This window comes from Hypanus sabinus, chromosome 27, assembly GCF_030144855.1.
Source record: "Hypanus sabinus isolate sHypSab1 chromosome 27, sHypSab1.hap1, whole genome shotgun sequence".
In the NCBI taxonomy this organism is placed as follows: domain Eukaryota; kingdom Metazoa; phylum Chordata; class Chondrichthyes; order Myliobatiformes; family Dasyatidae; genus Hypanus; species Hypanus sabinus.
Window position 1 is genome coordinate 40,427,978 of NC_082732.1, and position 26,530 is coordinate 40,454,507.

The following is a 26,530-nucleotide window of genomic DNA, read 5'->3' on the forward strand; positions in this document are numbered from 1 at the left end:
AGAATTGAACCAGTATCCACCATTTCCACTGGCAGCTCATTCCACGGCCTCACCACTCTCTGGAAGTTGGAAATGGGATCAGACATAGTGTAAAATTATCAAGAAACATCCTCATTTCTGACCTTGGGGCAAAAGGATGATCATTGATGAAGCAGATGAAGATGGTTGCACTTTACTATGTTGCAGCTATACCGGAGCAGTTGGCTAGATCTGTACCTGGTTCGAGATTCCAGGACATAAGGACCAAAGATGAGATGTTGCTTGGTTTCTTGGCTGAGCTGCACACAGTTTTCTTGGCCACTTCTTAATGGAAGGTGGATTGAATTGAGTTGGCTAAATCTAGTTTTGTTTGGGGGGGAATCTCTGGAGGAAGCCGAGTTGGGCCATCACTCTGGGACTTCTACCCGAACACAGTTGTGAATGCATCCGTGTTGTTGTTAGCAGTCATGTTGAGCTTTGTGATTGCTGGAGATTTTTTTGCAGCTTTCGCCACTCTTTAAAGACAAAGTTATCCAGCGTCATTTTCAACTAAGTATGGCTGAACTGCAGAGCATATATTGGATCCATTGTTTGTGAGATTGTTTTTTTCAATCTGCTGCATTTTTTGTTGTTTATTATTTTACTAATGGCACAATTTAATTACTGTTTATGTGTCCTGCTACCTAATTTATCTAGCACTGATTGATATTGTTTGAATAAATTGAGTTCAGTTTAATCAAATTAGTTTAACTTTACTTGTGAATAGATATAGAGGGATGTGATAGCAATAGGCTTTAGATTTTAAACTCTGTGGGTAGATTCGCACATGAGATACAGTGAGATAATCAGTGAGACAAACAGTGAGATAATCTAGAAAGGAAAAGATTGTTTCTTCAACATGAACACGCAAGATTCTGCAGATGCTGGAAACCCAGAGTAACACACAAAATGCTGGGAGGACCTCAGCAGGTCAGGAAGGATCTGTGGAAAGAAATAAACGAAGCCCTTCATCGGAACTGGAAAGGAAGGGAGAAGAAACTAGAATAAGGTGGTGGTGGGGGGAGGGAATGGAGTGCAAGCTGGAAGGTGATAGTGAAGTCAGGTAGGTGGGGGAATGAAGTCAGAGGTTGGGAGGTGATAGGTGGATAAACAATTTTAATTTATAATTAGGCTGTTGGCTTGGATACCGTATTGTAAAATAAATGTGAAACAAGATGTAAAATGGTTGAAATCCCACTGTGAATGAATTGTCTGCCCTTGTGACAGAAGCTTTCATTTTATTTTAACTAAAGTAAACCAAGTAATGAAGAATGACCGAAATGTTTTTTGTTAAAGACTAAGTAAATGCATTATTCTAATAATTAGCTAATGTTTGCATGAATTGAGCTTTTCATTCGCCTGGACCAATTTCATTGTAAAGTTCTGCTGTATTGTCTCTGGAGCATTTAAAATAGAACTCCTTTTTGGCTCCAACCTCCTTCAATTGTCTCTGCCATCTGAACTGCAAAATTAGAGCATATTGGCATATTAATGTTCTTGTCCTCTTCAGTTCAGCCCACCAAACTACTTAAATATCAAAATACTGCTCTGAAAATATTTAATCGCATAACTTGGATAAAATACCACCTAGCTGTACAAGATGTCATACAATGCAATGCCGTAAACAACATTCTTGTTTAGCTTTGTTCACTGCATTTTGTAATTTAGGGTTTGGATGAAGTCTGCTCTATAGTTAAGATACCCCAGAGGTTAACATAATGAAACTATTCTTCAGTGTAGCTAATGTGGTATTTAAGTATGTCATGCTCACATTTTTATTTTAGTAATAATACAAGCCTACGCAGAAGATTTCTTCTGTGCAAACCATTTCTGTGATTATTGAGTGATGCTACTTTGTTGAACAGGACCGGTTCTTTTATGTTATTAGTTTAGGTTCTAGTGGTACAATCTGAATACAGTGAAAGAACAAATTTCTGGATTTGTAATTGGTTTATGTAATTTTATCTTGCCAATCTGCACTCACCAGTTCTGAAGCCAGCTTCAATTTGTGTGTGCTCCTTAAACTCTACTTAACTATACCACGTGGGAATTGATTTCAGTGTGTCAAAAAAAATTAGCTTTTAGTCAGGTTTAAAGTAGCTAGCGTCCCAAGGGGAAAGAAAAATCAAGCCATTAACAAAGTCCTTCCATTAACTTTATTTTCTATAGATGTGGCATTTATTCTCAGACTTTGTCTCATGATTGTTCTGATGGGCACATGCTGACCATAAGAGACAGGAGCAGAATTTGGCCCATCAATTCTGCTCCACAATAGAGTCATAGAGTAGATGGTGGAGAAAACCATGGATATGGCGGGCTATGGGCCACCACGTCTATGACTATTTACAATTGAGGAAGGTTAAGGTAGATGTATGTTGGTGGAAATTTGGATCCCCCTCATTGAATGGCTATTGACTCAGTATTCTGTACTAAAACTGCTTGCTGTCCGTTTCTATGTGTGTGTGGCTTCTGTGGTTTCCTTTCAGAAAGGTTGTAGAGGATGCTATCAGCAAGAAAATTAACAACTTTTGATGCCATTTGCTGAATTATTCAGACTGATGAGAAGCAGGCCTTCTTTGGCTTGAGGTGCTTCTTTATTTGACTAAATGGGGAAATTAAGTGCTGGCTGCTGATCAGTGGACAGATCTCTTGCTTTAGCATCAGAAAGTTTATCAGTTCAAATTCCATTCTGGGGATATGAGCAGAAATGTCTTGGCCCAAATTTCCAGTGCGGTGTTGAAGATGTGCTGGTTTCTGGAAGAGGTGTTAAACCAAGTCCTGTCATCTGTGAGATGGATGTAAAAAATGTTGCTTAACTATTCTGAGAGAAAAGCAGGGTTCTATGTGTGACTCAAACAAGACAACTGAAAGAAAATGTATACACAGGTCCTAATAAAGGGTCTCAGCCTGAAATGTTGACTCTTTATTCCATAAAAGAAAGAAATGATTGTGTAATTATCAAATTGCTGTTTCTGCAAGCCTACTTTTGGCAGGGTGGCTGCTATAGAGACTACAGTTTAGATGCAGTTGGTGTTGATCTCTTTGGGGGTGTCCTGAGGTTTGAATTTGTGGCACGTTAGCATAACACTTCACAGAGACAGCGGTTGTGATCAGTGTTCAATTCCCACCACTGCCTGTAAGGAATTTGTACTTTCTTCCTGTGACCTCGTGGGTTTCCTTTCAGTACTCTAGTTTTCTCCCACATTCCAAAGATGTGTAGGTTAGGATTAGTAAATTGTGGGCATGCTGTGAAGGCACTGGAAGCAAGGTGATGCTTGAGGGCTGCTGATGCAAATGACATATTGTACTGTATACTTCAATGTACATGTGACAATTAAAGGTAATGTTTGTTATTTTCTTTTAGAGAAACTGCTCGTGGTAGTCTTTATCAGTAAAGTTTCCCATCTGACCTGAGTTAATCACAGCCTGTTTGAAATCACTGTGCTGCAGAACTCCTGTTGGGTCTAACCTGGCATGTGATCCAAGAAGTAATTTTGTTTTTATTCCTCCTTCTTTTGTCTACCAGTTTGGGGAAAGTCCCGGACTTGATTTAAATAGGCAAATAGTGGCTGCTGCATTTGAAAATAACTGCATTTACTGGCAAGATCAGAACTGTCATCATTCATTGACAAATCAGCATGCCTAGAAATAACTACTGTTATGTGGGTTTTAATTTTCCCTTATTGAAGTGAATCTGTCCTTTTTTTTAGAAATGCAGAAATGTTTTTCAGCTTCTTCCTCTGCATGGCATCTCCTCATTTTTGTTCAATAAGTTTGGGTATTGATCACTGTGAAGATATACACAATTAATTTTGCTCAGGTTTCAAAGAGATTTTTAAATTATTTATTTGTTCTCTGGTAAATTTGTTCATTGTCTCTTTTATTGTCTCCTGTAGGTAACAAAGCTCCTCCTTTGACATGCATCAGATTGATTAGTTCCATTGAGCATAAATCATATTCATGTATAACAAAAAGCTCTCCACTTATAAACCTTGCCTGGCGCAGTATCACCACAACAGATACGAAATTAGAATCATATGTATAGGCTAAAATAAGCAAGAAGCAAAGAGGAAGCTGTTTAGAAATGACTCAGTCAAAACTGCCCATCACTGGCACCAGCCTACCCACCATAAAGGACGTTTATACATAAAGGTGGAATCGGGCCAGTAGCATCATGCAGGATCCAACGCACCCGGCTCATGGACTGTTTGTCCCGCTCCCATCAGGAAGGAGGCTAGGGAGTATCCATGCCAGAATCACTGGGCTCAAAAAAAGCAGTTACTTCCCCCAAGTAGCAAGGCTGATCAACATCTCCACTCACTGAGCTGCCCCTCCACAACCACTATTTTATCATATCCTGTCATTCACCTATGTACAGACACTCTTGTGCCTAGCTTCACTTTTAAAGACATACAATCTACCTTTGTATATAAGCAATCTTATGTATTTATATTTATTGTATTTTTTATTTTTGTGTTCCTTATCTTTTTGTTCTGTATCACATCAGGAGGAACAATTATTTTGTTCTACTTTACACCTGTGTACAGGAGATGATATTAAACAATCTTGAAAATAGTATAAGGAGGAAGATGGGAAAGCTAGGGCAAGAGGTTCCAAAATAGGAGAATAAAAGAAATTATTTACAAAATAAACTGCTGAAAATGTACCCCAAGACTTGTCAGTTTGGCAATATTTATTGTTAACTTAACATTGAAACAAAAATCCTCTCCAGCTGCATTACACAGATATTTGTATCTACATATTACTTCTTTGTGTGGGTATTGATGCTGACCGCATTTGCAAACTTTTCCTGGCATACAAATACACAAACTCTTGATGTTTCCCGAAGGCACATGCCACAAGTCTTCTGCAGAGGCAGTCTTTGGTAATTTGCCAACTATTATCCTCTAAAGCCTTTAATATTCAAGATTGTTCATTATCATTGTTCAGTGCACAAGTGTAAAGGAGAATTAAATGATTGTTACTCCAGATCCAATGCAGGATTTAAAAAAAACACAATGCTCATAAAGAACACAATAAAAAAACAAAAAAAAACTCAATAAATAACATGACTGAAATTTTCTGTAATTATGAAGAGACCGTCTAGATGCTTGTTTTGTAGAGAGCTGGCAATACTGTAAAGTTCTCTCAGTGCGTCCTTGGCAATTAGCACTCAGGGCAGATACAGTGATGATGAACACAACAGTAAACTCCATGAGTACGCACTGTGGCCAGCATTCAACTGCATGATGTTCACTTGCCACAGAGCAGCGACTTGAGTAGGACAGCCCTTGATTGATTTCACTTGCCCAGACATAAACTATATTTCTGGGATCGGTCCTTGGCCCTGTTTGTTTTTCATCTGGATATTTCTCCTTAACGTCAGCATCCCTGATGTGACATCAGGTTCATCTTACAAGCTGATAAAGCCATAGAGCGATACAGCATGGATACAGGTCCTTCAGCCCAATGAATCCATGCTAGTCCCAATTTACTGCATTCAACCACATCCCTCCAGGCTTACCCCATCCATTTACCTATCCAAGTGCTTCTTAAATGACTTTATTATAGACCAGAACAGCAATGGACAGCCATTTAGCCCACAATGTAGTGCTGTTCCTTGATAAACTCCACCAAACTGCATTCATTACTACTCCTTGTAACCCATTTCTAGGCACAGACCACTGTCTGTATGAAAAACAACTTGCCCCTCACATCGCCTTTAAACTTGCCCCCCCACCCAAAAGTCATTTCTACTCTAGGAAGTTTACAGTCTACCTCTCTGTGCCTCTTTAATTTTGCAAACTTTAGTCAGAGTGGTAGCGTAACAGCTAGTGTAATGCTATTACAGTGCTAGTGATCCGGATTCAGTTCCTGCCTCCGTCTGTAGTGAGTTTGTACTTTTTCTCTGTTACCGCGTGGGTTTCCTCTGAGTGCTCCAGTTTCCTCCCATATTCCAAAGATGTTCAGGTTAGTCGATTAATTGGTCACCTGGGTGTAATTGGGTGGTGTGGGGTTATAGGCCAGAAAGAATCTGTTCCTATGTGGCATCTCTTTTTTTTAAAAAAAAGTATCTCTCTGCTCGACCTTTGACCTTACAGCCGACACCCCCGCCCTCCTTTTAATCCTCTGCACAGCCTGAACATTGTCACTCTGCCTCTTTTACTTAATGAACTATTCTTTGCTGTTCACTTGGTCACTGTCTTGGGCCCCAGTCACATACATTCTGCATACTTGTGGATTCCAGTCAGTTTGCGACCTCTGGTTTGGACTAAATTAGGAAGTTCCATGCCTCTGTAAATCCTGACTTGATCTATGACTCCATGTATTTATAACCTGTCTTTTGTTTCATCACCTGTCTTTCTCTGAAACCATCGTCCACAGCTTTATTGTCTCTCAACCTGACTGTTCTAGTGCCTTTTTTGCCAACAATGTATATTCCTGTCTCTGTAACGTTAACCATTTAAAATTTCAATAGTTAGATCAGTCTTAATTCCTCCTTCCAATGTTGTGATGAATTTGTCCTTTTCACGATATTAAAGGAGCTGCTCACATGCAAGTTACACCAAAGCTAGTTCTGTTCATCTAGCTCCTCTGCTGACAAAACTTTACAGTACCTCAAGAATTCAAATACTCTTCTATATGGCCAGATGTATCCAATGATTTAGCCCTATCTCTCTCAGATTTCTGGCCCTGCAAGTGTCAGGGAATGCTTAATCTCTTCTTTCATTGTATTCTTTTGTTGTACCTAAAGGCCTTAGGCTGTGGAAATTATCGTCTGAATTTAAGATTTAAAATTAGCTTTATTAATCACATGTACATCAAAGCAGCATACAGTGAAATGTGTTGTTGTGTCAATGACCAACAAAAATGTGGCGAGGTAATCTGCAAGAGTCGCTGTGTTTCCGGCGTCATGTCCACAACTAACTAACCTGTACATCTTAGAAATGTGTGAGGAAACCAGAGCACCCCAAGGTAACAGTGGGCACAGGGTGAACATACAACCTCCGTACAGACAAAGATTCAAGGTATGTTTATTATCAAAGTCTGTATGGAGTATAAACCCTGAGATTCATCTTCCCACAGATAGTCATGAAACAATGAAAACCCAACAACCCATTCAAAGGAAAAAGATCCAGAGTTTTCTTTGTTTCATGCCTGTCTGAAGTGGAAATTGAACCCTGATAGGTAATTGCTGCCACTGTAAATTTGATTTACATTGAACTGGAGACGTTTTAAAGCTATCTCTAAATGTCTCCTTTTATTTGAGGTTTTTCCTTTTGTTGTATTTGTGTTAAACATTGTTGAGTCCCATTCATATATTTTAAAAATTACAGTTGTAGATTGTACTTTAACATGCCCTAAAGTTGTTGATTGACAGACTTATAGATCAGCAGACTTTAAAAAAAATTGAGTTCCTAAATGTAAACAAAGGTTGGAGGATTGATACAGACTTTAGTTCCAAATGGTAAAGTTGGAATGAAATTTTCAAGTCCTCTGTCAAATCATAATAGTAAGAAAAGTATGTTTTTTGCTTAATTTTTTTTTAAACTTGCATTTCCCATAGCTTCCCCCCCCCCCGAAAGTCAAAGGACTACTGCAGACAATGTTTTGAGTCTTAAATAGAAATAAAACAAACCACTGATGATCTAATCATATTAGTCACTTCCCTCTTGAACTACTGAGTAATAAAGGAATGCAGAGTTCCCAGTTACATAATATTAGCTGGTTTGGCTGTGCTACATGTGAAAGGCATACCACGGTGGAGTGCCTTGTATAAAATTTACCATTTAGAACTATTATATATATTATGTAACCTGATTCAAGCTTAATTAGCTCTAAAGAGCACTCATTCTGCTACTTGTATATTTGCCTGCCTAGTATATTAATCTTGGTAAAATTACACTTGGGTCTGCACCTTGAATCTGAGCCACATTCTCAGAAATAGGTATATATCCTCTTCTACATTAAGTTTCTGTAATATTGATTAGTTAGGCATCATGGGTTACAGGGAGAAGGCAGGAGAATGGGGTTGAGAGGGAAAATGTATCATTCATGATCGAATGGTAGAGCAGACTTGATGAACCGAATGGCCTAATTCTGCTTCTATATCTTACGGTCCCCAGGCTTGTTGCAACCAAATCATACTTGTGTACAACAACAGCATTTATATTGTGTCATTAATCAAGTAAAAGTAATTGATTAAGTGGTGAGCAAAGGTTGAGAGAAACGAAAAAGGCTTGATGAGGCGAATACTGCATTTTTAAGGGAGCGTTTGGAGAGGAAAAGTAAGATGATGTATGTGTTTAGGTAGATAAGGAATTCTCACATAGGTAGGAACCTCCATTTATATGTGTGGATTTACTTCTGAGAGAAATAAGGTACTGATACATTGTTCTCTACGTGCAGAAAGAAATTTTAGCAAGCTGCTTTATTGTTCCCCCTGAATGTATTGTATTGTATGTTATATTAAGCCACTCTATTTAGCTTCTTGTGTAAATTGTCTTGGGATTTTTTTCTTCATGAACAGCACAATATAAATGCAAGCTGTTGTTGCATATAGATTTTGGATTCTGTGAAGGACTGCTTCAGCAGTCTCACAAAAGCTGGGAACTTTCCAATAGCAAGTGGCAGAATTAAGTTCTATTTTCAGTGACATTCCCCAACCAAAGTACAGATCAAACTAACTGCTGTTTACTGAACTGAACCAAATCCAATACAACAATAGAGCGGGTTCACAACACTGATCCTGGGAAATGAAAGGGTTACTATATGAGGAGCATTTGATGGCTCTGGGCCAGTAGTTGTTAGAGTTTAGAAGAATGAGGGATTTCATTGAAAATTATCAAATATTGAAAGACACAGACAAAGTAGATGTTGAGGGGGTGTTTCCTATGGTGGGGGAGTGTATGACCAACAAGCATATCTCAGAATGGACGGACATCCCTTTCGAACAGAGATGAAGAATTTCTTTAGCCCAAGGATGGTGAATTTGTGGAGGCCAAGTCTTTGACTATATTTAAAGTGGAGGTTGATAGTTTCTTGATTGTTGCAGGGAGCAGGAAGGAGGATGGAGATTGAGAGGGATAATAAATCAGCCATGGTAGAGCAGATTTGATGGGCCAAAATAACATTTGTTGTATTAATTTCAGATTTCTATTTGTATTTTCTACACCAAGAAAAAAGGCACATTGTTTCCTCCTAACATGGTCTCCTAAAAATTGCAGTACTCTCTACCAGTAAATAGACAAATGCTAACAATGATTGTGACTGAATGCATGTCTTGTTACATAATTCTTGGATTCTGTCACATCATTGTATCACTGTTGGCCATTATTCTTTTGCCAGCAGAAGCTGGGACTTTCATCTCTACATAGCACACGATTCCTGACACTTCACCTTATTGGTTGTTTTCTCACATGAAAATCTTAATCTGCCCCTAAAATCTTGGTTTGAGTAGATTATTTTAGCTGATAGACATGACACTCATTTTTATTCACATTTTCAGCACATCCACAGGTGGTTGGCAGGCAGTGAACTGCTTTTGATAATGTATTGTTTTGCATTCAAGTTGATAGTTGAAGGTGGGTCTGCAGCTTTGAATGTATTTCATGTGCATCAGTACATTTTAATTTGGTGCAGGCATTTGTCTTCTGTTTCTGACTTGTGGCCATTTTAAAGAGAAAGCTTAAGAGCATGTCCAAAATTTTACTTGAGTTTAATATTTTGAAATGTGGCACAAAACACTTTAATAAGGGAAAGGAAAATGCTGTGCCATGAACTCTTCGTTACTGACCTTCTGAGGTTGTTGGTTTGGGAGACAATGTGATGTTGGTTACCTATCCTGCCAGTAAATCGGGAAAATCCAGTTGGTGCAGCAGAGGAATTCAGCAGATCAGCATTTGATGAGGTATGAGAAGGAATTGCTGATGGTTTGAGTTGAAAACTTGCATTAGGAATTTAAAAAAGAGAGTAGAGGTGACTAGTCTAAAGAAGAGACTGGGGGTGGTGGGACAGGGCAGGAATTTGGAGAGCAGTAGAAACCACAAAGGGGAAGCAATAAGAGAGGGCATGAAAGAACTTGCATCAGAGAGGGCAAGAAAACTTATTTAAAGTTGCCATGCCTTGAAGTGACTTCACGGTAGAGCAGTAAAATAGAGACAAGAGATTGTAGAAATACTGTATCATAACTGAGTGAAGAAAGGTGATGATCAGTATAAAGACGAGAGGGAGTGGAGAGTGGGAGCATGAGGTTGAAGAGCAAAGAGCAGACAGTGTTGTTAGTATATCTCCAGTGCTTTGAGTATCCAGTAGGAACTCAGTTTCAAAAGTGTACAGAAGAACAAGGGTGATGGCTTCCTGATAGATTAAGGCCCTAATTAAACCTTTGGTTTCAAGTTTTGTTACAAGATGAGATGATTGGGTAGTCAATAAAATATTCAAGAAAAATATTAAAACCTTGTTGGAAAATAATAGCAACTTTCCTGCTATTTCAAAAGAATCCCTGGCCCGTGACTGCTGATGATGGAGCAGCAGGTAGGTGGAAATGAAAATCTTAAATCTGGACAAACTGAAGCTTGCCATAAACAGTGAAAAGAGCACACTACTTCAAACTACATCTTCTGTCCCATCAGTTGTGGACTCTGCTCACATCAGTTAGATCAAAATCTATAAAAGCAATGGAACTAGGCCATCCGTAATTCTGAGGAAGAGCCTAAAGCAGAATTTCTCAAACTGGGGTCCATAGACCTCTTGGTTAATGTTAGGGGTTCATGGCATTAAAAAAAGTTAGGAACCCCTGGCCTAAAAAGGTACCTCCAGTATCTTTCGCTTGCACAGTGACTCTTCAGTTTTTTTCTAGTGACATGGTGGAATTGTAGAAAACAGAAAGAAAATTAGATCTATTTCTCAGTTTCCATTTCTAAGAAGATGTTTAGTGATATGTTGTATTTTCAAAGTCATTTCTGAGAGTGTTTATAATTGACAGGAAGGAAGACTGATGATTCACATGTTGCATTGGTTGCAAAATCCATTCCTTTTGAAGAAATACAAAATTGCTAACTGAATTGTGCCAACCTAAATATCAATTTAAACTGATGTTATTTGCCATTGCGGAGAGACAGAAGATTTGTATGGCTAGTTGTGTGGCTCTGATGGTTGTCAAAATTTTTTTTAGGAGAACGTTTAAAAAAATCTCTTTTCTCAATATTATAGAGCATTGTTGGAAGCTTACAAATTAGCACTACCATCAAGACAAGACTTTCACCCACCCTAAAATCCAGCACCTATTACCAGGGAATCCTAAACACCTGCAGTGTTGCTTGTAGTAGTATCAGAACCTACAGGCTTTAGTTTTGCCAGATCGTAGAAGCACAATTTGGATCCACAAGAGTCCCAGAAATGTGTTTTGTGTTCTGTTAGATCCTGTTGACATTCTGCATCTATTTATAATCTTTAACATAAGAGATTCTGCAGATGCTGTAAATCCAAAGCAACACTCACTGGAGGGACTCAGCAGGTCAGGCAGCATCTATAGAAGTGAATAAGTAGTTGATGTTTTGGGTCAAGATCTCTCTCTGTCTCTCTCTCACTCTCAACTGAACACCACTCCACTCCCTTTGCAATGTTTGCTCATTTCTTTCTCAATTCCTGCTAAAACATTGTTTACATTTACATTTACATCATTCATTATTATATTGTAATTTGCCTGTTACTGTGCCTATTGTCTTGTTTATTAGTTATTGTACTGTCTTGCACTGTTTTGTGCACTTTACATAGTCCCGTGTAGGTCTGTAGTCTAAAGTAGTTTTGTGTTGTTTCACGTAGTCTAGTGTAGTTTTATGTTGTTTCATGTAGCACCATGGTCCTGGAGGAACGTTGTTTCATTTTTACTGTGTATTGATGATAGCATTGAGAAGAGGACCTGTCTTGAGTATGGGGATCCTTAATAATGGATGCTGCCTTTTTAAGGTATCGTTCCTTGATGCTGTGGAGGCTAGTGTCCATAGTAGAACTGATAGTTCACAACATAATGCAGCTTCTTTTGATCCTGTACAATAGCCCTCATATTGGTTACGTGGTAGTAAATGTAACCATTTAACACACACAAAGTGCTGGTGGAACACAGCAGGCAAGGCAGCATCTATCAGGAGAAGCACTGTCAACATTTCAGGCCGAGACCCTTCGTCAGGCCCTTGTAAATGTAACCATTTACAAGCTTGAAATTCTTGGTTTGCAAGTATTTACAGGAAAATAAAGAAGTATTGTAGAATTTATGAAAAACATACTGATGAACAATAAGTGTGCAAAAGAAGGCAGATTGTGCAAATTAAAAAAAACTGAGACCATGAGTTGTAGAGTCCTGAAAAGTGAGTGTGCAGGTTATGGAATCAATTCAGAGTTGAGGCAAGTGAAGTTATCCACTCTTGTTCAGGGGCCTGATGGTTAAAGGGTAATTGTTCCTGGTGGTGTGGGGCCTCAGGCTTTTGTACCTCCTGCCTGATAGTAGTAGCAAGAAGAGAGTATGGCCTGGATGGTGGGGGTCCTTGATGATGGCTGTTGTTTGCTTGTGGCAGCACTTCTGTGCTCAGTTGTAGCACTTCTGTGCTCAGTTGTAGCAAGGGTTTTGCCTAAGATGGACTGCAGTATATCCACTGCTTCTTATTGAAGATAGGAAGTGCTGATTGAAGGCCAGATGCTTTATGGGATGATAATACAATCGGGTGATGAATAAGGATCATTTATAATCATAGTGTTTTGATTCCAATTGCAAGAAAAATTGTTCATTGATAGTCTTGAGAAGCCAACAAATAGAAAATAACTTGAAACAGTGGAATGAAACAGACATTAAAAATAACTTAATTTTTAGTACCCTTGTATTCTGTTGTTTAATAATAGACTTACTCATCAAATGGTACTTCAGGAGCAGTCAGTGTAGCAGCAGGTGCTGGAGGTTAACATTACAGGCAGGACATGTTTCGCTGCTTCTGGGCTCATTCAGTACCTATGTAATTTGTAGACAGCCCTGGAGGAGACGCAAGAGAATATTCTGGAATTAATCCCACTAATAACATTGAAATTTTGTGAATTAAAGCAGCAGCTCAATTGATCACATATCTGTCCAGTTGTATTTTCAGTCCCTTAATTGCCCTTTTCAGAAACCTGTTTAAACTACCATTGTACATTTGGGCATGTAGAAAGCAGTACATTTTGAAATCTGATTAAAATTTGTGATGCTTAAGAGTGTTAATAAAGTAGTAATTTAACTTCAATGCAACAGCCACACCTGCTCAAGGAAATTATAGTAATTATGCTATCTGCCAAAACATCTTTCCTTGGCTACTGACTCTCTCTCTCTCCCTGGCTACTGACTGTGGCATAACCAGACTATTTGAAACTTGTGATTCTATTTGACACTGAAGTGACATTCTGAACCTGTTCCTTCTCCAGTCCTGAAGCTGCCCAGGTTCCTCTAGCATTTTGGATTTGATCCTCTGGATTTCCAGCATCTGCAGAATCTCTTGTGTTTATGATTTGCTGCCAATTTCTGACGCCTTAGTGTTGCCAGTCTGTCACTCTTCCTCAGTTTACCTGCTCCGTTAGCATTCATTGGTACCCTGGTTAACCATAAAACCATATAACAATTACAGCATGGAAACAGGCCATCTCGGCCCTTTAGTCCGTGCAGAATGGTTACTCTCACCTAGTCCCACCGACTTGCACTCAGCCCATAACCCTCCATTCCTTTCCTGTCCATATATCTAGCCAATTTTTTTTAAATGACAAAATCGAACTTGCCTCTACCACATCTACTGGAAGCTTGTTCCACACAGCTACCACTCTCTGAGTAAAGAAGTTCCCCCTCATGTTACTCCTAAACTTTTGCTCCTTAACTCTCAATGAGGCATCGTTCACTTTTTTAATCTGTGGAATTCGTTGACACAGTCGGCTGAGGAGGCCAAATCGTTGGGTCTATAAGAATCAGGTTTAATATCACTAGCATATGTTGTGAAATTTGTTGTTATGCAGCAGTACATTGCAATGCATAGCAAAAAATGTTGTCCATTCAAGATCTGATGGCAGAGGGGAAGAAGCTGTTCCTGGAATGTTGAATGTGTGCCATCAGGCTCCTGTACCACCTCCTTGATGGTAGCAATGAGAAGAGAGCATGTCCTGGTGATGAGTTTCCTTAATGATGGATGCTGCCTTTTTGAGGCATCGCCATTTGAAGGTGTTCTCGATGCTGGGGAAGCTGGTGCCCATGATGAAGCCAGCTGAATTTACAACTTCCTGCAGCTTTTTCTGATCCTGTGCAGTAAAGATGGTGGTGCAACCAGTTAGAATGGCTGGGCAGTGGTGTTGTGGCATCTGCACTAGACTTCGAGATGAGTGGTCCCGAGCTTAAATTTGGCCGGCTCCTTGTACATTTCCCATTCATGCTGAGTTGAGCGTCATGTCTGCAACTTGGCCTCGTTTAAAAAAAAAGAAATGCTAAGAAACGGGAAGGTTACCACCTAATGCGTCACAAGGCGCAGAGACAAACAAAAAAAAGTTGGAATACTCTTAGGTTACAGGGAGAAGGCAGGAGAATGGGATTGAGAGGGATAATAAATCTGCCATGATGGGATGGTGAAGCAGACTGCTATGGGTCAAATGACCCAATTTCCTCCTATGTATTATGGCCTTAATAAATAATAATTTTATTATTCCATTGCTTAATGACATTGATTCCCAGCCTAATGATATCTGAATTGCAAAATTCAATTCTTATAACCTTCAGAGACACAACCCTCACCATCCCAATTTTGATTTACCTGCCCTCCTTTTCTTTGCTGTGGCCTATAGTGTACCGAGCGAAATCTTTGGAATTCCCTCTCTAAACCTGTCTGCTTCTTTCTGAGCCACAGCTATATTAAATATGTTAATTAACTGCTAGTTATTATTTGTATTGGCATCATTTTCCATGTTCTTAAACCACAGCCTGCTTATGTAGAGAATGATCAAGGTCAATGTATATTAGTGGAGAATAATGGTTAACATACTGTTTTAAAGTGCTGATCACTGATTGGTCACTGATCAAAGTTGATTTCCTGCCATTACTTCTAAGTAGTTCGTATGTTCTCCCCATGACTGCATGGGTTTCCTCCAGTTTCCTTCCACGTTCCAAAGATGTGAGTTGTGGGCATGCCATGTTGGCATTGGAACTGTGACAACACTTGTGGGCTGCCCTCAGCAGGTGCTGGTCATTCACACAAAATAACACATTTCACATAATTCTCTGCAACCTCTGTCATCTCTACGTAATCTCAGCACCAAGCATATCTTTCCTTCCTTTTCCCCACTTTCTGCTTTCTGCAGGGACTGCTCCCTACTTGACTCCCTTGCCCATTCATTCCTCCCCACTGATCTCCCACTTGGCACTTACCCTTGCAAGCAGAACAATTATACACCTGCCCCTACACCTATTCACTCATTGCCATTCAGGGCCCCAAACAGTCCTTCCACATGAAGCGACACTTCACTTGCATGTTTGTTGGGGTCTGTTGCTCCTGGTGTGGTCTCTTGTATATCAGTAAGATCTGACTTAGATTGTCAGACTGCTTTGCTGAGCACCGATGCTCCTTCCTCCAGTGGCCACCCATTTTAATTCCACTTCCCATTCCCATTCAAACATATCCATCCATGGCCTCCTCTACTGTTGAAATGAGGCCACACTTAAATTGGAGGAGCAAAACCTTATATTCTACCTGGGTAGCCTCCAACCTGATGGCATGAACATAGATTTATTGAACTTCTGGTAATGCCCCCGCACCCCCTCTCTTGCCCATTCCCATTTCCCTCTCTCACCTTATCTCCTTGCCTACCCATCACCTCCCTCTGGTGCTCCTCCCCCTTTTTCTTTCTTCCATGGCCATATGTTACTGATGTAATTTCTTTTTCCTTAGTTACTTACTTGCTTAAGCCCATGTCCCCTTACTGGGCCCCCAACAGCAGCATGCCACAGTCCTCCGTCCTGGGCCAGTCTTTCAAGTTGTCCCACCCTCTCCTTCCTCTCCCAGGGATGAGGCTTTTGGAGCTTCTGTTGGTATTTCTGTAGTCCTGGGCTTTTACAGGATGGGTTGCTAGCCCCATGCCCATCCTCCTTTTGCAACAGGGCTTGGCGCTGTCCATGGCAAAGTTGGCTTCTCCTTGGTAATTGCAGTTCGTTACTTCAGTACTTTGATTAATTGGAAAGCAGGGCACTTTTGATGGTACACTTGGTTGGCAGGAATGATGAGAATGAATGCAAGCCAAACAGATAATTATTGTAGTAGAGGCACGTTAATTGTTTGCTGTGTATCACGTTGCTTGCTGTTTAAAAATATGATAATGCCCAAGGCTTTGCGGCTTAGGTGTTGATGAAAGAACTTACACTTGGGAATGGTCTTTTTCTCATGAGCTGCTTGTATTCAGATTGTACAAACAAAAAAGTGGGTTACTCTGATACTCTGATCAGCAGATGGGGGGTGTGGAGGGGTGCAGTCATTGAGGTTTTGTAGCAGAATTAGACTGGGTTTTGAAGGGCAGCAGATCAGGGTAAAGATTGATACAAGAATCATAAACACAAGAAATTCTGCAGATGCTAGAAATCCAGCACAACACACACAAAATACTGGAGAAACTCAGCAGCTCAGGCAGCATCAGTGGAGAGGAATAAACAGTTGATGTTTCTGGCCTAGATCTTTCATCAAGATTGGAAAGGAAGTGGGGAAGAAGCCAGAATGAAAGTTGGGAGAGGAGGAGGAGTACAAGCTGGCAGATGATAATTGAAGGCTTCAGGCTTCTTCCCCCTTCCTTTTCAGTCTTGATGAAAGATCTCAGCCTGAAACATTGACTGCTTTTTAAAAAATCTCCATTGATGCTACATGACCTGCTGAGTTCTTCCAGCATTTTGTATGTAACTTTGGTACAAGCAGCTGATGTTGTTGAGTGAGTAATTGAGGCCTCTGCCAGTGATGGGGAAGCGATTGGTAAATAATTGAGAAAAGGGTGAGTGCTGGAAGCAATTACGAAAGGATTGTGAGCTTGTAGTGGAGATTCTCATTGGTACCACAGAGGTGTGCTGAACAGAGAGTTCCTCAACTGTTGGGATGTAGGCTGCCAATAGCAGCTTGCCAGAATTCTCTGTCCTGGGGACGAAGATTGATTGGTCCTGTGGCTTCCACTTTCACAACATGACCTCATACAATTTTTTAGGTGAAGTTCCTTCCTTTCCCAGGGATGACAACTTTAAAGTTTCTTTTGGTGTTTCTGTGGTTCTGGGCTTTTAAAGGATGGGATTGCTAGCCTCATGCCCGATACTCCTTTTGCAACCGGGCTTGTGACTGTCCATGGCAAAGTTGGCTTCTCCTTGGTAGTTGCAATTTGTTACTTAAGTACTTCAATTAATTGGAACACAGGGCACTCTTGATGTTACACTTGGCTGACAGGAATGCTGAGATCTAGTACAAGCCAAAGAGATAATTGTTCTCGTAGAGGCGTGTTAATTGTTTGCTGTGCATCATGGTGCTTGCTGTTTAAAAAATGTAGCAGTGCCCAAGGCTTTGCGCCTTAGGTGTTGATGAATAAGCTTACACTAGAGAATGGTCTTTCTATCATGGGCTGCTTGCGTTCAGGTTGCGCAAAACAGAGTGGGTGGTGGAGGAAGGTCATCACATTGTAGCAGAATTAGACTGTGATTTGAAGGGCAGCAAATCAGGGGCAGATTGATATGAGGGTCATATACATAAGAAATTCTGCAGATGCTGAAGATCATCCTCCCTGTCCCAGGGTTGAGGTCTTTGGAGCTTCTGTTGGCATTTCTGCAGCTTTGGGTTTTTACGGGATGGGGTTGCCCTCCAACTTTCGTGGCCAGGCTTGGGATTGTCCATGGCGAGTTGCCCAACAGAGAGTTGGTAAGTACAGTCAGCCCTCCTTATCCGCAGGTTCCGCATGCACGGATTCAACCAATCGCGGATCGGGAAAACCCGGAAATTCTCTCTCCAGCACTTGAAGGTTGAACATGTACAGACTTTTTTCTTGTCATTATTCCCTAAACAATACAGTATAACAATTATTTACATAGCATTTACATTGTATTAGATATTATAAGTAATCTCGAGATGATTTAAAGTATACGGGAGGATGTGCATAGGTTACAGTGGATTGGGATTGAAAAAAAACCGGAAGGTTTCTCTCCAGCACTCATTGTTTGAGCATGTACAGACATTTTTTAACAATACAGTACGGATCCGCCGGCTCCGTCTCCGAGCTTACTTCTTGGACATCTCCCTCTGGTGCTGCCCCCACCTCCTTTCTTTTTCCTGAGGCCTCCCGTCCCATGATCCTTTCCCTTCTCCACCTCGGTATCACTTTCGCCGATCACCTTTCCAGCTCTTAGCTTCATCCCACCCCCTCCGGTCTACTCCTATCATTTTGCATTTACCCCTCCCCCCTCTACTTTCAAATCTCTTACTATCTTTCCTTTTGGTTAGTCCTGACGAAGGGTCTCGGCCCGAAACGTTGACATCGCTTCTCCCTATAGATGCTGCCTAGCCTGCTGTGTTCTCCCAGCATTTTGTGTGTGTTGTTGTTTGAATTTCCAGCATCTGCAGATTTCCTTGTGTTTGCTCTTTAAACAACTATTTACATAGCATTTACTTTGTATTAGGCATTTTAAGTAAGTCAGAACAGGTACAATCTGGTATTGCTTAGTGTCAGTTAATCAAATGTTTGTCTTAGTATATAGTATATATTTTACCTTTCTATGCGTATAAAACACTTAAGATACATACGTATTTCAATAATTAAACCACTGCGTTGCTTAGTAATAATTGTAGCTTTCATCAGGGCAGGGCCTTTCACATGCTCCATTATTCTCACTTTATCCTTTAACATTGTTCTAATTGTTGGCAGACTGTAGCCTAACACTTTTCCAATGACCAATGTAGTTTCACCTCTTTCTAATTGCTTTATTATTTCCACTTTATTTTCAATCGTGATTGTTTTCCATCAATGGAACAGAAACACTGTGGACGGCGGGTCCCAGGCTCTGCCAAGACCTAAAGTCCATCACACTGAGACAGGTTAAATAAATGACTTGAGCATCTGCATTGTTTGGTATCCGTGGGGGGTCCTGGAATCAATGCCCCGCGGATAAGGAGGGCCGATTGTAAATTTTTAATTCAGAGAACAAAAGTCGTCCTGAGTCTTAATGCCGAGTTGAGGTATGCTCAAGGAGGGATCTTTAAATCATGTCACTATTGAGTAAGTAGTACTAATAAAACCTTCTTGGGTTGAGATTGCCTTGCAACATGTGCTCTTTCAAATATCATGACCTACTTTCTCCAGGCAGTGCCCTAAACAAGCATCACATAAAATTGATCTGGGTATCTGATGCACAAGACTAATCTGAGAAAGCTCAGTATGTGCAGGAAAGCACTCTTTTACTTATTTGGAGTGGCATGATTCAATCCAGAAATGTGTAGAATCATGTCATAGTCGAGGAAATATTGATTTTCTTTGTGTGGATTGAACTGGAAGAAGCACTGAATTTCTAGCCAAGAATCTTGTTTACCTTTACTGTATGTTGCTCCATCTAGTGGTTTTACTATGAAATTATATAGGACAACATTTCAAATGTCAGAAACCACAAGCTTCATGTTTCATTTTTGTATGTTGAATTACTTCATTTATGAATGAAGATTGTTGTCAAAACCTTGAAAATGATTAAAGGCCAGCTGTATTTGTTGCAAGTACATCAAAATGAAATACAGTGAAATACACCATTTAAGTCTATGCCCAACACAGCTGGATGATTTGCTGGGGGCAGCCCGCAAATGTTACTGTGCTTCTTGCACCAATGTAGCATGGCCGCAACTCACTAACCCTAACTTGTATATCTTTGGAATGTGGGAGAAAACCAGTGCACCTGGAGGAAACCCATGCAGTCACAAGGAGAGCCTGCAAACTCCTTAGATTAGATTCAACTTTATTGTCATTGTGCTGAGTACAGATACAAAGCCAATGAAATGCAATTAGCATCTAACCAGCAGTGCAAAAGAATAGTATTATTTATAAAATAACTGCGAATAAAAAGTAAGTGCTACAGCATACAAATATAAAAGTACTGAGACAGTCCGATATGGGTGCAATACTGTTTAGCACTGTGATGTGAGGTTCGGCAGGATCACAGCCTCAGGGAAGAAGCTCTTCCTGTGCTTGTAGTGCCTACCGGCTCCTGTAGTGCCTACCGGATGGGAGGAGAGTAAAGAGTCCCTGGTTAGGGTGAAATGCATCTTTGATAATGCTTTTCGCTCTGCCCAGGCAGTGTTTATGGTAGATGTTCTTAATGGTGGTTTATTGGGTGCTGATAATCCGCTGGGGCAGTTTTCACCATCCGTTAGGGTGCTTTGCGGTCCGATATGGGACAATTGCCATACCACACTGAGATGCAATTGGTGAGTATGCTCTCAGTGGTACAGCGGTAAAAGTCTGTCAGTACCCTGGGACAGAGGTGAGCTTTCTTGATGTTCTGCAGGAAATAAAGGCGCTGTTGTGCCTTTTTGATCAGGATGGACGAGTTCAGGGATCAGGTGAGATCACCGGAAATGGGGACACCGAAGAATTTGAAGCTTGTGACACGCTCCACTACAGCTCCGTTGATGTAGGCTCCTAGTACGAGTGTGGCTCCTAGTATGCTTGAAGTCCACAATAATCTCCTTGGTTTTCTGGGTGTTAAGGGCCAGGTTGTTATCGGCACACCACGCGGCCAGGTGCTGGACCTCTGTAAACCATCTTGTTATCCCCTCTGATCAGGCCAACCACCGTCTGAGAACTTGATTATGGAGTTAGAACCGTGTACAGGAACACAGTCATAGATGAAAAGGGAGTACAGAAGAGGGCTCAGCACACAGCCTTGAGGCACGCTGGTATTCAGGGTGAGAGTGCAGGAGGAGAGGTTGTCTAACTTAACAGATTGGGGTCTGTTAGTCAGAAAGTCCAAGGTCCAGTTGCAGAGGGATGAGCTGATACTAAGCTGACAAAGTTTGGCGATCAGCTTGGAGAGGAGTGTTGGGGATTATAGGTGGTGTTGGGAATTGGGTCAGATCGCTACCACTGCAAAGTGTAATGCTAACTGCTATGTTATGCCGATTATATTTGAACAAGAAATGGCATGGAAGAAATGTATGTGTTAGTCTAGTTCAGATTTGTCAGCATAATCCTTTTGTGCTGTTCTGCATTTTAAAATAATTTCTGCATATGGCATTGTGTGACAACGTGTGAAATATCTTCTGGAATTTCAGCACAGATGAGAGCACAACTATCTTTGTTCTTAACTTCTGTTAGTGCAATTGAATTTGTTGTTGCCATGTTAATGCATATTTGTCTGACCTGTGTCGCCATGTTGTTATCAAGTATATTACATTTAAATGAAATGGCATGGCATTAGAAAAAAACTGGATCCTACTAGGCAGTAGGATCTTGTCTTCTGTTATGCTGCTGGAAGTGACATTATTCAGTGTCAATACTAACTTTATTACCTCCCAGTCTATGAATTGTAATAATTCTTGCCATGAGAATTATTCTTAATCAGAAGTATATAAAGCTGGAAATAATTGCTTTCAAGGAAAACCTGGCGCACATGCAGGGGTTTGCGGCAAAATAGCAGCCAGTTTGCTGCAATTGAGAATGAATAGGTTTGAAAATAGTGACCTTTCTTGGATATATGCCCAGATGTGGTTATTTCAATGAGTAGTTAATATGTTCACATTGATTCTTTGTTATAGTATTCGTCAATATTTATCTAGCATCCAAACTTGTGTTTTAAAAGACTGCAAGCTAGCAAAAACCAAAAAGAAATCTTAATTACTCAGTTCTAAAGAAATATTCAAGGGCAGAGAAACTTCAAAGTACCACTGATGCTTTGAAGTGCTGTAAAAGGCCAACAAAATCAGCCATGTATAACATTTTATGAAGTGAACTATGAGCAGCATTTGCCGATGATGCACTTCTGTCAAATAGGAACAGAAGGGGTCACTCAGTTTTGAAGTTATTTTTTGAAAGTGAGCATGCTTTAACATTTCAACACAACAGGGGCAATGGCACTTTGAATTTCATGCTCATGGTTTTAGCTTTGTGGTAATGTTGCCTTGCTATCTGAGAGAATTGATCTCGTGAAATTACTTTTCATGCCTCTCTTGTAATTTTCTAACAAAAATTGAGATCAAGGCCTTATGAACTTTTAAATGTTGTTTAAGTGAGATCATGTCTGGTGGTGTTTCTAGATAAATCGTAGCAGCCGGTTCACCTTCTAAATTGCACCTTGAGTGGGTAAAGGGGAAAACATTTTTTAAGGGTTTTTGATGTAGTGCCTTTCAAGAAGTATTGTTTTGCTGGGAGATTGTGAATCTGGAAAACGACTTACAAATTTGTTTATAGCCTCTCGTAATTTTTCTCCAGAATTTTCTTGCAGTATGACCCAGGAGATTACTCTTTAATTTACAGATAATCCATGATAATCTGGGAAGGTTGATGACTTTAGCATTGTTGCGTATGAAATGGAATTGGGTAATTTGATGAAAACAACAAAGCACTACTCTTCCTTTGTAAAATGTTTTATTTAACCCTAATTATTACTGTTAATAAGTCACTAGGCAGTTGCATAAAATTCCTTTTTTTTAGCAAAACAATGCTGGCTTTATTTATTTATGTGCCTGAAAGCTTGCGTCAATAGCTTTCAACAGATTTCTTATTTTCCATCAAACTTCTCCTGATCCCTTTCTCTTGAAATTGACTTGAAAATGTTAAAGTTGCATTTTTTTATACATCATTTTGGATGATAATCCAATGCCTTGTGTTATAACAGATTTTTGTAACCCCCCCCCGGATTGGACTATTTTTGTTTTAGACAATAAGACATAAGAGCAGAATTATGCCATTGGGCTCAACAGGTTTTCTCCACCATTATTTATTTTCCCACTCAAACCCATTCTCCTGCCTTCTCCCCGTATCCCTTGATACCCTTACTAATCAAGAACCTATCAAGCTTTGCTTTAAATATACCCAATGACTTGGCCTTCACAACTGCCTGTGACATGAGTTCCACAGATTCAGCACCCTCTGGCTAAAGAAATTCCTCCTTGTCTCTGTCCTTCTGTTCTGAGGCTGTGCTCATTGGTTCCTCTGTCTTAACATTCCTCACAGTTAATTAAAGAGAAAGGAATGGGGAGCTCACAGAAAGTGAGGTACAAGAAAATATAATCAGAGAAGCTTTGAGGGATGGTGTGTTTATTATTTGTATTGATCAGTAACTTGTTTAGTAAATGCGGCCAAGTTCTTTGGCTCTTTAAATGGTAATTCAATTTATGTTGTTAATTATAGTTGATTGCTGTTGTTGATATTATGTGACATAATTCAAATTCAGATTGAGTTTGATTAATTTAACAGACTTCTGCCAGTGTCTGAGAAGAATATAAAAGCAAGGCACGATACAAAATCTCTTTTGCATAGTTTATGTAATCAGGGTAGGATAGTAAGTTGTGTGTCTGTCACCAAGTAGAATTGTAGTTTTTCATTTCTTGAAAATAAGCACTATCATTGCCAGCTTTTGCATTAAATAAATTATTTTTTTAAAGCAACCTACTGCATATCAAATATTGGTGCACTGACCTATACTTCAAAGGACACTATAGTATGGCTCAAAGGGTAGCATTCTTCTCTCAAAGTCAGGAGGCAATGAGCTTAAGTTCCACATAAGGGATATAGGTTACTGACTAGAATTTAGGCTGGCATTTCAGTTCAGTATTAATATACCAGATAGTTGGAATTGACATCTTTTGACTGAGTCGTTAAACTAAGACCCCATCTCAGGTGGATGTAGATTCAAAGAAGAACTGGGGAGTTATCCACAGCTTTTTGACCAATATTTATTTCTCAACAGAGTTCCTCAAATATATATATTTTTTATTGCCTGTGAAGGCCCATTACAGTATATGTAAATTTGCTACACTGTTCCCTACATTCAAATAGTAACTAATTTGAAAAGGTGCTTTGACTGTAATGTGCTTTGAGGTAATCTGCAAGGAATGTGAATGGCACTGTTTTTGAATCTATCCCTTAGTTACAGGGGATAAAAGGATATAGGCACAGTAGTGGAAATCCAACTGATGGTAAAGAAGGTGAAATAGAACTCACAGTATACTGCTTAATTAAAGTATATTATCAAGACCTCAGTGAAGGGGCACGTCAGAGCACCAACAAGAGAAAATCTGCAGCTGCTGGAAATCCAAGCCAAGCAACACACACAAAATGCTGGAGGAACTCAGCAGGCCAGGGAGCATACATGGAAAAAGTACAGTCAGTGTTTCGGGCTGAAACCCTTTGGCAGGACTGAAGAAGAAAAGATGAAGACTAGATTAGATTTAAAAGGTGGGTGATGGGAGAGGAAACAAATGGTGATAATTGAAACTGGGAGGAGGGTGGGATGATGTAAAGAGCTGGGAATTTGATTGGTGTAAGGATGGTGTGTCTAGAAAAGGGGGAGTCTGAGGACAGAAGGCCATGGAAGAGAAAGAGGAGGAGGAGCTCCAGAGGGGGGTGATGTGTAGGCGAGGAGTTAAGTTAAGAGAATGGTGAAGGAGATGAGATGGGAGGGGTGGCGGGCGGGTGGCGGCATTACCGGGAGTTTGAAAAAGTGATGTTTGAGCCATCAGGTTGGAGGCTGCCCAGGCGGAATATAAGATATTGATCTTCCAACCTGAGTATGGCCTCAACACGACAGTAGAGGAGGCAATAGGTTGACATATTGGAAGGGGAATGGATAGTGGAATTAAAATAGGAGGTCACTGGGAGATCATGCTTCTTCTGGTCGATGGAGCATAGTTGTTCAGTGAAGTGGTCTATCAATCTACCTCTGGTCTCACTGATAAACAGGAGGCCACACCGGGACCACTAGATTCAGTATATGACCCCAGCAGACTCACAGGTGAAGTGTTAGCTGAAAAGACTGTTTGGAGCCCTGAGTGGTAGTGAGGGAAGAGGTGTAGGGGCAGGTGTTCCACTTGCAAGAATAAGTGCAAGGAGGGAGATCAGTGGGGAGGGGTAAATGAACAAGGGAGTCGCGTAGGGAGTGATCCCTGTGGAAAGCAGGAAGTGGGGGGAGGGAAAGATGTGCTTGGTGGTGATGAGATCCCATTGGAGATGGTGGACATTCTGCAGAATTATGTGCTGGACACGGAGGCTGGTGGGGTGGTAGGTGAGGACAAGAAGAACCGTATCCCTGGTAGGGTGGGCAGGAGGATGGGGTAAGAGCAGACGTGTGTGAAATGGAGGAAATGCGATTGAGGGCAGCATTGATCATGGAGAGAGGGAAGCCCCATACTTTGGAAAAGGAGAAGGACATTTCCTTCATTTTGGAGTGAAAGGTATGCAGGTATAAGTTCAGTGGTGCAGGAACAAGCTAAAACAATGGGTCTATCTGGACAAGTGGGTTTGTAGGAGGTAGAAAATGGAAATGCGGGGTGCAGGAACTATGAGGTTGGTGGCAGCGGATGGGAGATCCCCAGAGCTAACAAGGTCAGTGATGGTATGGGAGATAATGGTCTTGTGGTCCTTAGTGGGTTCCTGTTACCCCAGCCCCCACTAGGAAGAACTCAAAGCTCTCTGTTTGTTTCTGGATACTAGACTCAACCAGTTACTCATATCTGCTTACCTTGACTCTGTCTCTCTTCCCCTCCACCCCCCCCCCCTCCCCAAGTTCAGTCCCTTCCTACCTACATCCATGGCACTTTACTTGCTCTGGATCTTTTCAATGATTTCAAGTTGCCTGTCCTGTCCACTTCCATCCCCCACCAGGAAGGCCTCAGAACTCTGGTTCTTTCTGGACACCAGACTCAACTAGTTCTCCTCAGTCACTACTCTCCTCCAACTTGTGGAACTTGTCCTCACTCTTAATAATTTCTCCTTTGGCTCCTCCCGCTTCCTTCAAGCAAAAAGTGTAGCCATGGGCACTCGCATGGGTCCAGTTATGCCTGCCTTTTTGTCAGCTATGTGGAACAGTTTATGTTCCAAACCTACACTGGTCCATCCCCCATGTTTTCTGCACTACATTGATGACTGCATTGGTGCTGCTTCCTGCAACCATGTGGAGTTTGTCGACTTTATCAACTTTGCCTCCAACTTCCACCCTGCCTCAAATTTACCTGATCCATTTCTGACGCCTCCATCCCATTTCTTGATCTCACTGTCTCTATCTCTGGAGACAGCTTATCTACTGATGTCTGTTATACCTAGACTATACCTTTTCCCACTTGAGAGAAATCTCTCAATTCCTCTGTCTCTGCTGCATCTGCTCTCAGGATGAGACTTTTCATTCCAGAACAAAGGAGATGTTTTCCTTTTTAAAAGAAAGTAGCTTCCCTTCCTCCACCATGAACGCTGCCCTAAATCAAATCTCTTCCATTTGATGCACGTTTGCTCTTACCCCATCCTCCCA

The 26,530-nt window shown here is 40.7% G+C and overlaps 1 protein-coding gene across 3 annotated transcripts in view; it reads left to right on the plus strand.

Annotated features, from left to right (window-relative positions):
- Window positions 1-26,530, plus strand: part of rerea (arginine-glutamic acid dipeptide (RE) repeats a) — a 619,674-nt gene that overhangs the window by 178,327 nt on the left and 414,817 nt on the right. The window lies entirely within an intron of this gene.